The sequence below is a fragment of the Carassius carassius genome, chromosome 32 (assembly GCF_963082965.1).
Source record: "Carassius carassius chromosome 32, fCarCar2.1, whole genome shotgun sequence".
Lineage (NCBI taxonomy): Eukaryota > Metazoa > Chordata > Actinopteri > Cypriniformes > Cyprinidae > Carassius > Carassius carassius.
The window spans coordinates 25740776-25753416 of NC_081786.1; positions in this window are offsets into that span (position 1 = coordinate 25740776).

A 12641-nucleotide genomic window follows, 5' to 3' on the forward strand; every position below is an offset into this window, starting at 1 on the left:
GAAAATACTAAATTTTTGGTCACATATAAGGCATAATTCAAAAATGCAAAGTGTTAGTAGTTTGAAAATATCAAGAATAAAAACAGAGTAATAATTATTGCTGAATGCTGGAACGTTCCCATTTCGCTCTGAATATGGAACCTGAAGATTTTTTTTAAACCAAGAATGAACCGAAATGAAAATGAAATGAAAACATTTAGCTTTTTATCCGTATATATATATTTTCACAAGACCACAATGATAATAACAAATCATCAATTAATAATTAATCATTATTTTACGAAAATCATTGTTATTTGTTATCGTGGATGTTGGGAAGGCTTTAAGACCAAGCGGAATCCTCTGTTCCCGCCTCACAGCACGCGGGACTAGCGCTCAGTTATGCAGCTTCACTGTCTGCAGTTTGACTTTACTGAATCAGATTGAGCCAAGCATACTGTCACAGACTGACTGTGACCTAGGACTTTTATTGTGAAGGGATTGAGCATGGGCACGTGCACACAAGAAACATTTTCCACTATTACACATACAAACTAAATGCCGGCAAAAATATACCATCCTTATATAGTTGTATCTTTGTAGCACTAATTTTGGTGTGACATCCCAGTTTTCATCTCAAGTTGTTAGTTTTTGTTTTTGTCTATTAAATGTTGTTTGTTTAAATGTTTAGTGTTCAGCACAAGAAAAGAATACCAGAATACTTTACATAACATACTTTACACTATACATAACTTTACATTCATTTAATTTAATTATAAAGGTAACTTCAATACATTTCAAACAGCTAGACATACCTTCTGGTGCACCTTTCACTTTGGCAAACTTGTCCACATGGGAAGTAGCCATATTTAAGCGAGTGGGGATATTTTTTTCCCTCTTCTGACATTCCCCCAAACTAAGAAGTCAGGCTGAGGAAGGCGCAGTTCAGGACATGGATCAGGGTGCCATAGAAGGTACCTCGGAGGCAAGTGTGCAACCTGCTGAGGTTTCATCAGCTGGAGGGGATTCTGCAATTACGACTCTTGCACACATGTTTGAGTCCTTCATGCGGTATCAGCGAGAGCGGGACGAACGGCAGGAGCGAGAAATGACCCAACAAGAACAACACTACAAAGTCCTCAGCCATCAAGTCAACCAAATGCAGCTGGATATGGGGCGTACCAGAGTTTCAGGTACCGACAGTGATGGAACAGCAGCCAGGGTAAAGGACCAGGAGGCAAAATTGGCCAGGCTTGAGGATACAGATGACATAGAACCTTTTTTGACCACTTTTGAGAGACTGGCTGAAGTTTACCAGTGGCCGAAAGGAGACTTGGGTATACGCCTCATCCCCCTGCTTACAGGCAAGGCCAGGAGTGCTTTCGTGGCAATGAACCCTTATCAAACACAGGATTATGACCAGCTGAAGCAAGCCATACTGAAAAAGTATGATATCAGCACTGAGACTTATCGTCTGAGGTTCCGTTCTTTAAATACCCCTATGAATTAGTCATCACAAGAGCTCTACACTCGCCTCAAGGATCGGTTCTGCAAGTGCAGTCCAGTTCACCAAAAGCAGCAAAGACAACATCATGGAGGTTATTGTGCTTGAACAGTACCTGCGAGTCTTGCATCCAGAGGTGAGAACTTGGGTCAAGGAAAGGAATCCAACCACTGCTGCGCATGCTGCTAACTTGGTGGAGGTCTATATAGTGGCAAGGAGGGGTCCTGGAAACTTCCAGTATGCTGGCATCCTGCAGGCCATACTGAGGGATTCGGGGCTTGTTCAAGCATTCATATATTAGACCCACAACACCCCTACCTCAAACTACAGACAAGTATAAAGTTGTGTGTTATAATTGTGGTGAGCCAGGTCATACTAGACCGCACTGCCCCTTAAAAAAGCCCAAGACAGCAAGTCTCTGTTATGTTCCACGGCTAGTACAGTATGCAACCCCTAAACAGGACGTAGAGCCAGTTGTCACTGTCTTGCGGGTGTCGCTGTTGGACAGTGTTTTCTCTACTTCCTGTTGGCCTTCTGTAGCTAATCGTAGCTCCGTGTAGCTGTTTTTATTATTTTTTTCTCTAGAATCTTTATCTTACTATCACTCTGATTTTAAAGTGATAAAATATAACTTAATTTACACCATATTTTTGATATTATCGATCAATCTTATCAGATTAATTTTGATCGATCACTTTTATTTTATATCCGTGAGTGCAGTACACCTGCAAAGCGTTAGCACTCGTTAGCTTGTCATTAGCATTTTCATTTGAACCTATCGCTGTTTTCTTTCCTCCTCTCCTTTCTCTCACTCCAGTTTTTCACAAGTTCATCAAACAACCGCAGTAAGAATATTTCATCAAGCACGGTGAGTAATAGCTTCTCCTGCTATTGTTATTTGTACCTCTTGCCACATGTACAGTTTATCTATCTCTGTCGCAGATGAGGGATTCACGTGTGATAAATGCATAGAAATAGTTAGGATGACAGAGAAGATTTCAGAATTAGAGAAACGCATCCAAACTTTAATTGAGGACAGTAAGAATGTTAGGGCTCTAGATACGGCTTTGGATGCGTCTAGCTCAGGGATTCCTGTACATTGTTCGGTTCCGGCAACAGAGCCCCTGCAGCAGGGCAACTGGGTGACAGTGCGGCAGCATAGTCGTGGGTCAAAACACCGCTCTTCTGTTCCGATCAAAACATTAAACAGGTTCTCCCCACTCAGTGATGCACCCACTGAGAAACCTGATGAAAGTGCTCTAGTTATTGGTGATTCTATTGTACGGAACATGAATATAGAGACACCAGCCACCATAGACAAATGTTTACAGGGAGCCAGAGCGCCTGACATCTTGGCAAATTTAAAAGTGCTGGCTAATGCTAAACGTAAATACAGTAAGATTGTTATTCTTGCCGGCGCTAATGATGTTCGACTTCGCCAGTCGGAGATCACTAAAAATAACATTAAAGAGGTGTGTGAACTTGCAAGCATGATGTCAGACACTGTAATATGCTCTGGTCCCCTCCCTGCTTACCGTGGTGACGAGATGCATAGCAGATTGTCATCACTCAATGACTGGATGTCTAATTGGTGCCCATAGAATAACATAGGTATCATAGACAATTGGACGAGCTTTTGGGGCAGACCTGACCTGTTGAAAAGAGATGGTCTTCATCCCTCCTGGGGTGGCGCCACTCTTCTCTCTAGAAATATGGCAAATAGTCTTAGTGTTTATACTTGACTAACTGGGGCCCAGGTCAGGAAGCAGACAGACTGGCTAAACCGACCATCTGCTAGCTGCCTCCCGTCACAGAGGTCAGCTAATTCTCAGCACATAGAGACTCTTTCACCTAGATATCACACTATAGAGAGTGTGTCTGTTCCCCGAACTAGAAAATACAAAAAAACATCCAAACCAAGTTAAGATTAACAATTTAATTGAGGTTCAACAAATAAAAAACAGATGCAATATGGATTAACAAAGGATAAAGCTTGGCTTATTGAATATCAGATCCCTTTCTACGAAAACACTTTTTGTAAATAATACGATCACTGATCATAATCTAGATGTGCTCTGTTTGACAGAAATCTGGCTAAAACCTGATGATTACATTATTTTAAATGAGTCCACCCCCCAAGATTACTGTTATAAACATGAGCCTTGTCTAAAAGGCAAAGGGGGAGGGGTATTGCTTCAATTTATAACAACGTTTTCAGGATTTCTCAGAGGGCAGGCTTCAAGTATAACTCGTTTGAAGTAATGGTGCTTTATATAACATTATCCAGAGAAACAAATGTTAATGATAAATCCCCTGTTATGTTTGTACTGGCTACTGTATACAGGCTACCAGGGCACCATAAAGACTTTATTAAAGAGTTTGGTGATTTTACATCTGAGTTAGTTCTGGCTGCAGATAAAGTTTAAATAGTTGGTGATTTTAATATCCATGTCGATAATGAAAAAGATGCATTGGGATCAGCATTTATAGACATTCTGAACTCTATTGGGGTTAGACAACACGTTTCAGGACCTACTCATTGTCGAAATCATACTCTAGATTTAATACTGTCACATGGAATTGATGTTGATAGTGTTGAAATTATGCAGCCAAGTGATGATATCTCAGATCATTATTTAGTTTTGTGCAAACTTCATATAGCCAAAATTGTAAATGCTACTTCTTGTTACAAGTATGGAAGAACCATCACTTCTACCACAAAAGACTGCTTTTTAAGTTATCTTTCTGATTTATCCAAATTCCTTAGCATATCCAAAACCTCAGAACAACTTGATGATGTAACAGAAACTATGGACTCTCTCTTTTCTAGCACTTTAAATACAGTTGCTCCTTTACGCTTAAGGAAGGTTAAGGAAAACAGCTTGACACCATGGTATAATGAGCATACTCGCACCCTAAAGAGAGGAGCCCGAAAAATGGAGCGCAGCTGGCGGAAAACAAAACTAGAGGTATTTCGTATTGCTTGGCAGGAAAGTAACCTATCCTACAGAAACGCATTAAAAACTGCTAGATCCGATTACTTTTCTTCTCTTTTAGAAGAAAAAAAAACATAAGGCCAGGTATTTATTCAATACAGTGGCTCAATAAATAATAAAGCCTCAACAAGTGTTGACATTTCCCAACACCACAGCAGTAATGACTTTATGAACTATTTTACTTCTAAAATCGATACTATTAGAGATAAAATTGCAACCATTCAGCCGTCAGCTACAGTATCGCATCAGACAGTGCACTATAGACCCCCTGAGGAACAGTTCCACTCATTCTCTACTATAGGAGAGGAAGAATTGTATAAACTTCATCTAAAATCATCTAAACCAACAACATGTATGTTAGACCCTATACCATCTAAGCTCCTAAAAGAGGTGCTTCCAGAAGTCATAGATCGTCTTCTGACTATTATTAATTCCTCATTGTCATTAGGATATGTCCCCAAAACCTTCAAACTGGCTGTTATTAAGCCTCTCATCTAAAAACCACAACTTGACCCCAAAAATCTAGTTAATTGTAGACCAATCTCAAATCTCCCTTTTCTGTCCAAGATACTAGAAAATGTGGTATCCTCACAATTATATTCCTTCTTAGAGAAAAATGGTATATGTGAGGATTTCCAGTCAGGATTTAGACCGTATCATAGTACTGAGACTGCTCTCCTTAGAGTTACAAATGATCTGCTCTTATCATCTGATCGTGGGTTTATCTCTCTGTTAGTTTTATTGGATCTTAGTGCTGTGTTTGACACAATTGACCACAACATTCTTTTGCATAGACTTGAACACTTTGTTGGCATTAATGGAAGTGCATTAGCATGGTTTAAATCGTACTTATATGACAGCCATCAGTTCGTAACAGTGAATGAAGATGTATCATATCGATCACAAGTGCAGTATGGAGTACCTCAAGGCTCAGTACTAGGGCCGCTACTCTTCACGCTTTATATGTTACCCTTGGGAGATATCATCAGGAAACATGGTGTTAGCTTTCACTGTTATGCTGATGATACTCCGCTCTATATTTCTTCACGGCCCGGTGAAACACACCAATTTGAAAAACTAATGGAATGCCTAGTCGATATAAAAAACTGGATGACGAGTAATTTCTTACTGCTAAATTCTGAAAAAACAGAGGGGTTAATTATAGGACCTAAAAACTCTGCTTATAATAACCTAGAACACTGTCGAAGACTTGATGGTTGCTCTGTCAATTCTTCGTCATCAGTTAGGAACCTAGGTGTGCTATTTGATCACAATCTTTCCTTAGAAAGCCACGTTTCTAGCATTTGTAAAACTGCAGTTTTCCATCTCAAAAATATATCTAAATTACGGCCTATGCTCTCAATGTCAAATGCAGAAATGTTAATCCATGCATTTATGACCTCAAGGTTAGATTATTGTAATACTTTATTGGGTGGTTGTTCTGCACGCTTTGTAAACAAACTACAGCTAGTCCAAAATGCAGCAGCAAGAAGTCTTACTAGAAACAGGAAGTATGACCATATTAGCCCGGTCCTGTCAACACTGCACTGGGTCCCTATCAAACATCGTATATATTTCAAAATATTGCTTATTACTTATAAAGCCCTGAATGGTTTAGCACCTCAGTATTTGAATGAGCTCCTTTTACATTATAATCCTCTATGTCCGCTACGTTCTCAAAACTCAGGCAATTTGATAATACCTAGAATATCAAAATCAACTGCGGGAGGCAGATCCTTTTCCTATTTGGCGCCTAACCTACCTAACATTGTTCGGGAGGCAGACACACTCTTGCAGTTTAAATCTAGATTAAAGACCCATCTCTTTAACCTGGCTTACACATAACATACTAATATGCTTTTAATATCCAAATCCATAAAAGGATTTTTAGGCTGCATTAATTAGGTAATCCGGAACCGGGAACACTTCCCATAACACCCTATGTACTTGCTACATCATTAGAAGAATGGCATCTACGCTAATATTTGTCTGTTTCTCTCTTATTCCGAGGTCACCATAGCCATCAGATCCAGTCTGTATCCAGATCAGAGGGTCACTGCAGTCACCCGGATCCAGTATGTTTCCAGACCAGATGGTGGATCAGCACCTAGAAAGGACCTCTACTGCCCTGAAAGACAGCGGAGACCAGGACAACTAGAGCCCCAGATACAGATCCCCTGTAAAGACATTGTCTCAGAGGACCACCAGGACAAGGCCACAGGAAACAGATGATTCTTCTGCACAATCTGACTTTGCTGCAGCCTGGAATTGAACTACTGGTTTCGTCTGGTCAGAGGAGAACTGGCCCCCCAACTGAGCCTGGTTTCTCCCAAGGTTTTTTTTCTCCATTCTGTCAGCGATGGAGTTTCGGTTCCTTGCCGCTGTCGCCTCTGGCTTGCTTAGTTGGGGTCACTTCATCTACAGCGATATCGTTGACTTGATTTCAAATAAATGCACAGACACTATTTAACTGAACAGAGAGGACATCACTGAATTCAATGATGAACTGCCTTTAACTATCATTTTGCATTATTGACACACTGTTTTCCTAATGAATGTTGTTCAGTTGCTTTGACGCAATGTATTTTGTTTAAAGCGCTATATAAATAAAGGTGAATTGTCTTGACTTGTTGAATGGTAAACCACTTCCAGCGTTGGTAGATACAAGTTGTGCCCACACATTGGTAGTGGCCAAATATTTACACAAAGATAGCTGGAGTGAAGAGGAAACTGTGACTGTTTGTTGTGTTCATGGGGATAGTACTAAGTTGCCAACAGCTGAGGTCTACATTGAGGTGCATAATCAGCCATATCTCATGAAGGTTGGAGTAGCTCAGAGTCTGTCATACCCCATTCTGGTTGACTTGGTACAGGAGACCGCATGGTGTGGAGTAGTGACAAGAGCTCAGGCCAGGCAGCAAGTACAAAACACACCAACCCAATGTACTGATGAGGCACTGCAATGAATGCCTTTTTATTCTGAGGTTACTGTTGCAGAATCAAGGCCTACAGAGGAGGATAGGCTAAAGCTACGTAGAGAGCATGTTGAAAGTTTAATAGAGAACACAGAACAAACTGAGGTAGAGGCAGAGGAACCTGAATTGATACAGACATTGTCATTCCGAAAAATCTTGCTAAGCTTCAGAATGAAGATCCCACCTTAGCTGACTGTTTTAGGCAGGTAAGGGAGAAGGAAAGAATGAATGTTTTGTTGGGTGAGAGATTTGTGCTGTGTAATGGACTCTTGTACAGAGGAAGTAAGGAAGATGGCATGCAGTTGGTTGTACCAAAGCCATAGAGAAGGGAGATATTAGACCTAGGACACTCCATCCCTTGGGCAGGTCACTTGGGATTTATGAAAACCTTGATGAGGATTGCCAAGAGGTTTTACTGGCCCAGAATGTACACTGATGTTAAGGAGTACTGTAAGACATGCCCTGAGTGTCAGCTTAACAAGAGGAATACAACAACTGTAGCAAAATTCCTTGACACGTCTGTGTGTGGTGGCTCTTGATGCCTTTTTCAATTCAGTTCAATTCAAGTTTATTTGTATAGCGCTTTTTACAATACAAATCGTTACAAAGCAACTTTACAGAAAATTATGTTTCTACAATATTTAGTAGTAGCTAGTAGTTTGTGCACGTTTGACAGGATTTTAGAAAAAAAAAAAAATAATAATAATAATACAAGACATAGTCAGCTAGACGATGAACTATCAATATTATTAATTAATAGTTATCATATGATGCAGTCACACATGTAGCAATAATAATTTAGTTCTGTTGTTGATTCAAGGTTAGGATCATCTGGGGTCCTCTGAGGGTCAGCATCATCTCTTCTCAGGTGTTCTGGATCCAGACTGGAGCTTGTGTAAATCCTAGTTACCACGGGATGTAAATCCCGTGGCAAAACATAGAAACAAAATAGAGACATCATTAGCATAGCTGATGTTCCAACAAAGTAAAATTAGTTTAACACAAGCTAAAGAATAAAAATGCACATTTGATCAGATGCAACTACACTCACAATTTAAAAGATACATTTTTCATATGCTTGGCGAAAGAGATGTGTTTTTAATCTAGATTTAAACAGAGAGAGTGTGTCTGAACCCCGAACATTATCAGGAAGGCTATTCCAGAGTTTGGGAGCCAAATGTGAGAAAGCTCTACCTCCTTTAGTGGACTTTGCTATCCTAGGAACTACCAAAAGTCCAGCGTTTTGTGACCTTAGGGTGCGTGATGGGTTGTAACGTGGTAGAAGGCTAGTTAGGTACGCAGGAGCTAGACCATTTAGGGCCTTATAGGTAAGTAATGATAATTTGTAACTGATTCGGAACTTAATAGGTAGCCAGTGCAGAGACTGTAAAATTGGGGTAATATGATCATATTTTCTTGACCTCGTAAGGACTCTAGCTGCTGCATTTTGGACTATCTGTAGCTTGTTTATTGAAGATGCAGGACAACCACCTAGAAGTGCATTACAATAGTCTAGAGGTCATGAATGCATGAACTAGCTTTTCTGCATCAGAAACAGATAACATGTTTCGTAGCTTGGCAATGTTTCTAAAATGGAAGAATGCAGTTTTTGTAACATTGGAAATATGATTTTCAAAAGACAAATTGCTGTCTAATATAACACACAGATTTCTGACTGTAGAGGAAGTAACAGTACATCCGTCTAGTTGCAGATTGTAATCTACAAGATTCTGTGTAGTGTTTTTTGGTCCAATAATTAATATCTCTGTCTTATCCGAATTTAATTGGAGAAAATTATTTGTCATCCAATCTTTTAAATTTTTAACACACTCTGTTAGCTTAAATAATTGGGAAGTTTCATCTGGTCTCGTTGAGATATATAGCTGAGTATCATCAGCATAACAGTGGAAGCTAATTCCGTATTTTCTAATAATATTACCAAGGGGCAACATGTATATTGAAAATAGAAGGGGACCAAGGACGGATCCTTGTGGCACTCCATATTTTACTGATGATAAATGAGATGACACCCCATTTAAGTAAACAAAATGGTAGCGATCGGACCGGTAGGATCTAAACCATCTTAGAGCCTGCCCTTGAATACCTGTATAGTTTTGTAATCGATCTATGAGTATGTCATGATCTATGGTGTCGAACGCAGGACTAAGATCAAGTAAGACTAGAAATGAGATGCAGCCTTGATCTGACGCAAGGAGCAGGTCATTTGTAATTTTAACAAGTGCAGTTTCTGTGCTATGGTGTGGCCTAAAACCCGACTGAAATTCTTCATACAGATCATTTTTATGCAGGAAGGTGCTCAATTGAGCAGACACAACTTTTTCTAAAATTTTAGACATAAATGGAAGATTTGAAATAGGCCTATAATTTGCCAGTACACTAGGATCTAGTTTTGGTTTCTTAATAAGAGGCTTGATAACCGCCAGCTTGAATGGTTTTGGAGACGTGACCTAAAGATAACGACGAGTTAATGATATTGAGAAGCGGTTCTTCGGCTACATGTAACAGCTCTTTTAGTAATTTAGTGGGTACAGGATCTAATAAACATGTTGTTGGTTTAGATACAGTGATAAGTTTATTTAGCTCTTCCTGTCCTATAGTTGTAAAGCACTGCAGTTTATCTTTGGGTGCGATGGATGAAACTGAAGTGTTAGATGCTGTAGAATCTACATTCGCTATTGTATTTCTAATGTTATCTATTTTATCAGTGAAGAAATTCATAAAGTCATTACTATTTAACGTTGGTGGAATATTTGAATCAGGTGGCGTCTGGTAATTTGTTAACTTAGCCACTGTGCTAAATAAAAACCTTGGATTGTTTTGGTTATTTTCTATGAGTTTGTGGATATGCTCTGCCCTAGCAGTTTTTAGAGCCTGTCTATAGCTGGACATACTGTTTTTCCATGCAATTCTAAAAACTTCCAAGTTAGTTTTTCTCCATTTGCGTTCAAGACTACGAGTTACTTTCTTGAGAGAGTGAGTATTACTGTTATACCATGGCACGGTACGTTTTTCTCTAACCTTTTTCAATTTGATGGGGGCAACAGCTTCTAATGTATTAGAGAAAATAGTGCCCATGTTGTCAGTAATTTCGTCTAATTCATGTGTATTTATGGGTACAAATAGCAGTTGAGATAGATCAGGCAGGTTATTTGCGAATCATTCTTTGGTGGCTGGAACAATAGTTCTGCCCAGACGGTATCGCTGAGACATATAGTTAATATCAGATATACGCAGCATGCACGATACAAGAAAATGGTCTGTAATATCATCACTTTGGGGTACAATATCTATAGCAGTAAGATCGATTCCATGCGATATAATTAAATCTAGTGTATGATTAAAACGATGAGTGGGCCCGGTGACATTTTGCTTGACTCCAAAGGAGTTTATTAGGTCAGTAAACGCAAGTCCTAATGTATCATTTGCATTATCAACGTGAATATTAAAATCTCCCATGATTAGCGCCTTGACCCCAGCCTCAGTCCATTCCTTGTGAAGTTCACTCAAATTCTTGAATCGATTTTGCTTGACAATCCTCATAAGGCTGCGGTTCTCTCGGTTGGTTGTGCATCTTTTTCTTCCATACCTTTCCCTCTCAACTTTCTGTTAACATGCTTGGATACAGCACTCTGTGAAAAGCCAGTTTCTTTGGCAATGAATGTTTGTGGCTTACCTTCCTTGTGAAGGGTGTCAATGATTGTCTTTGGACATGATTTTTCCCCATGATTGTGTAGCCTAGTGAACCAAACTGAGAGACCATTTGAAGGCTCAGGAAACCTTTGCAGGTATTTTGAGGTGATTAGCTGATTGACATCTCACCATATTCTAATTTGTTGAGATATGGAATTGGTGGGCGTTTGTTAACTGTGAGCCAAAATCATCACAATTAAAAGAACCAATGACTTAAACTACTTCAGTCTGTGTGCATTTATTGAGATGCACCTGTATAAATAAACAAGAAAAAGTAGATATGAATTTCTAAATAATATAGAAAGCTAGTTTTAGAGTTTAAGAAAAACTAGCAGTTAGAAAACAAAGAGTACAAGTGATAGAAGGTCAAGTTTTTTTAAAAGAAAAAAATAAAGACAAAATATAAACAGAACATGGAGTGCTAGAGTTAGAGGGTCAAATAAAGATGGAAGAGATGTGTTTTTAGCCCTTTCTTGAAGATGGCTAAGGACTCAGCTGCTCAGATTAAGTTGGGCAGAGCATTCCATCAGGAGGGAACAGTTAATTAAAAACTAAGTAAAAGTGATTTTAAACCTCTTTGGGAAGGCACAATAAAGCGATGTTGTTCACTTGCAGAACACAAGCTTCTAGAGGGCACATAAATCTGAATTAAATGGATTAAGGTAAAGGGGTGCAGAGCCAGTGGTGGTTTTGTAGGCAAACATTAGTGTCTTGAATATTATACAAGCAGCTGTTGGTAGCCAGTGTAAATTGATGAACAGCGGTGTGACGTACATTCTTTTCAGCTCATTAAAGATTAATCTTGCAGCAGCATTTTGGATTAATTGCAAAGGTTTGATAGAACTGGCAGGAAGACCTGCCAAGAGAAGCATTGTTATTGTCCAGTCTGGACAGAACAAGAGCTTAAAACAAGGAGTTGTGAAGCATGTTCCAAAAGAAAGGGCCTGATTTTCCTAATGTTGTATAAAGCAAATCTGCAGGACCGAGCAGTTTTTAGCAATGTGGTCTGTAGGGTTGGGTATCATTTGGGTTTTTAAACGGTACCGGTGCCTAAACGGTGCCTGAACCAATACTTAAAAAAAAACAAAAAAAACACTATGGATAACATTAAAGAACATTAAAAATATTTGAAATAAATCCATAGCTTTCACACGCTCCTTGGATGCTCTCGTTTCCCAAGCTTCCCTTACTCGGTAAGGCTAATAAATATATTTCATGATCTGGGTCATTGTTTAATACTCTGATATTTAGTTAAAATGAGTTCTCTTTGTCACTGTCTTTAATCAGTTCTGTGCATGACTGTATGGTCAATCTTTATAAAGTAGCAACAATATTGTAAAATACAGTACTTTGCAAAAGTCTTTGGAACATTATTTTCAACCCCCCCCTCCCAAAAGGGTTTTAAGCCAGTTATTTACATATTTTGCTGTAGTGTGTCAGTAGGAAATATCAGTTTACATTTCCAAACATTCATTT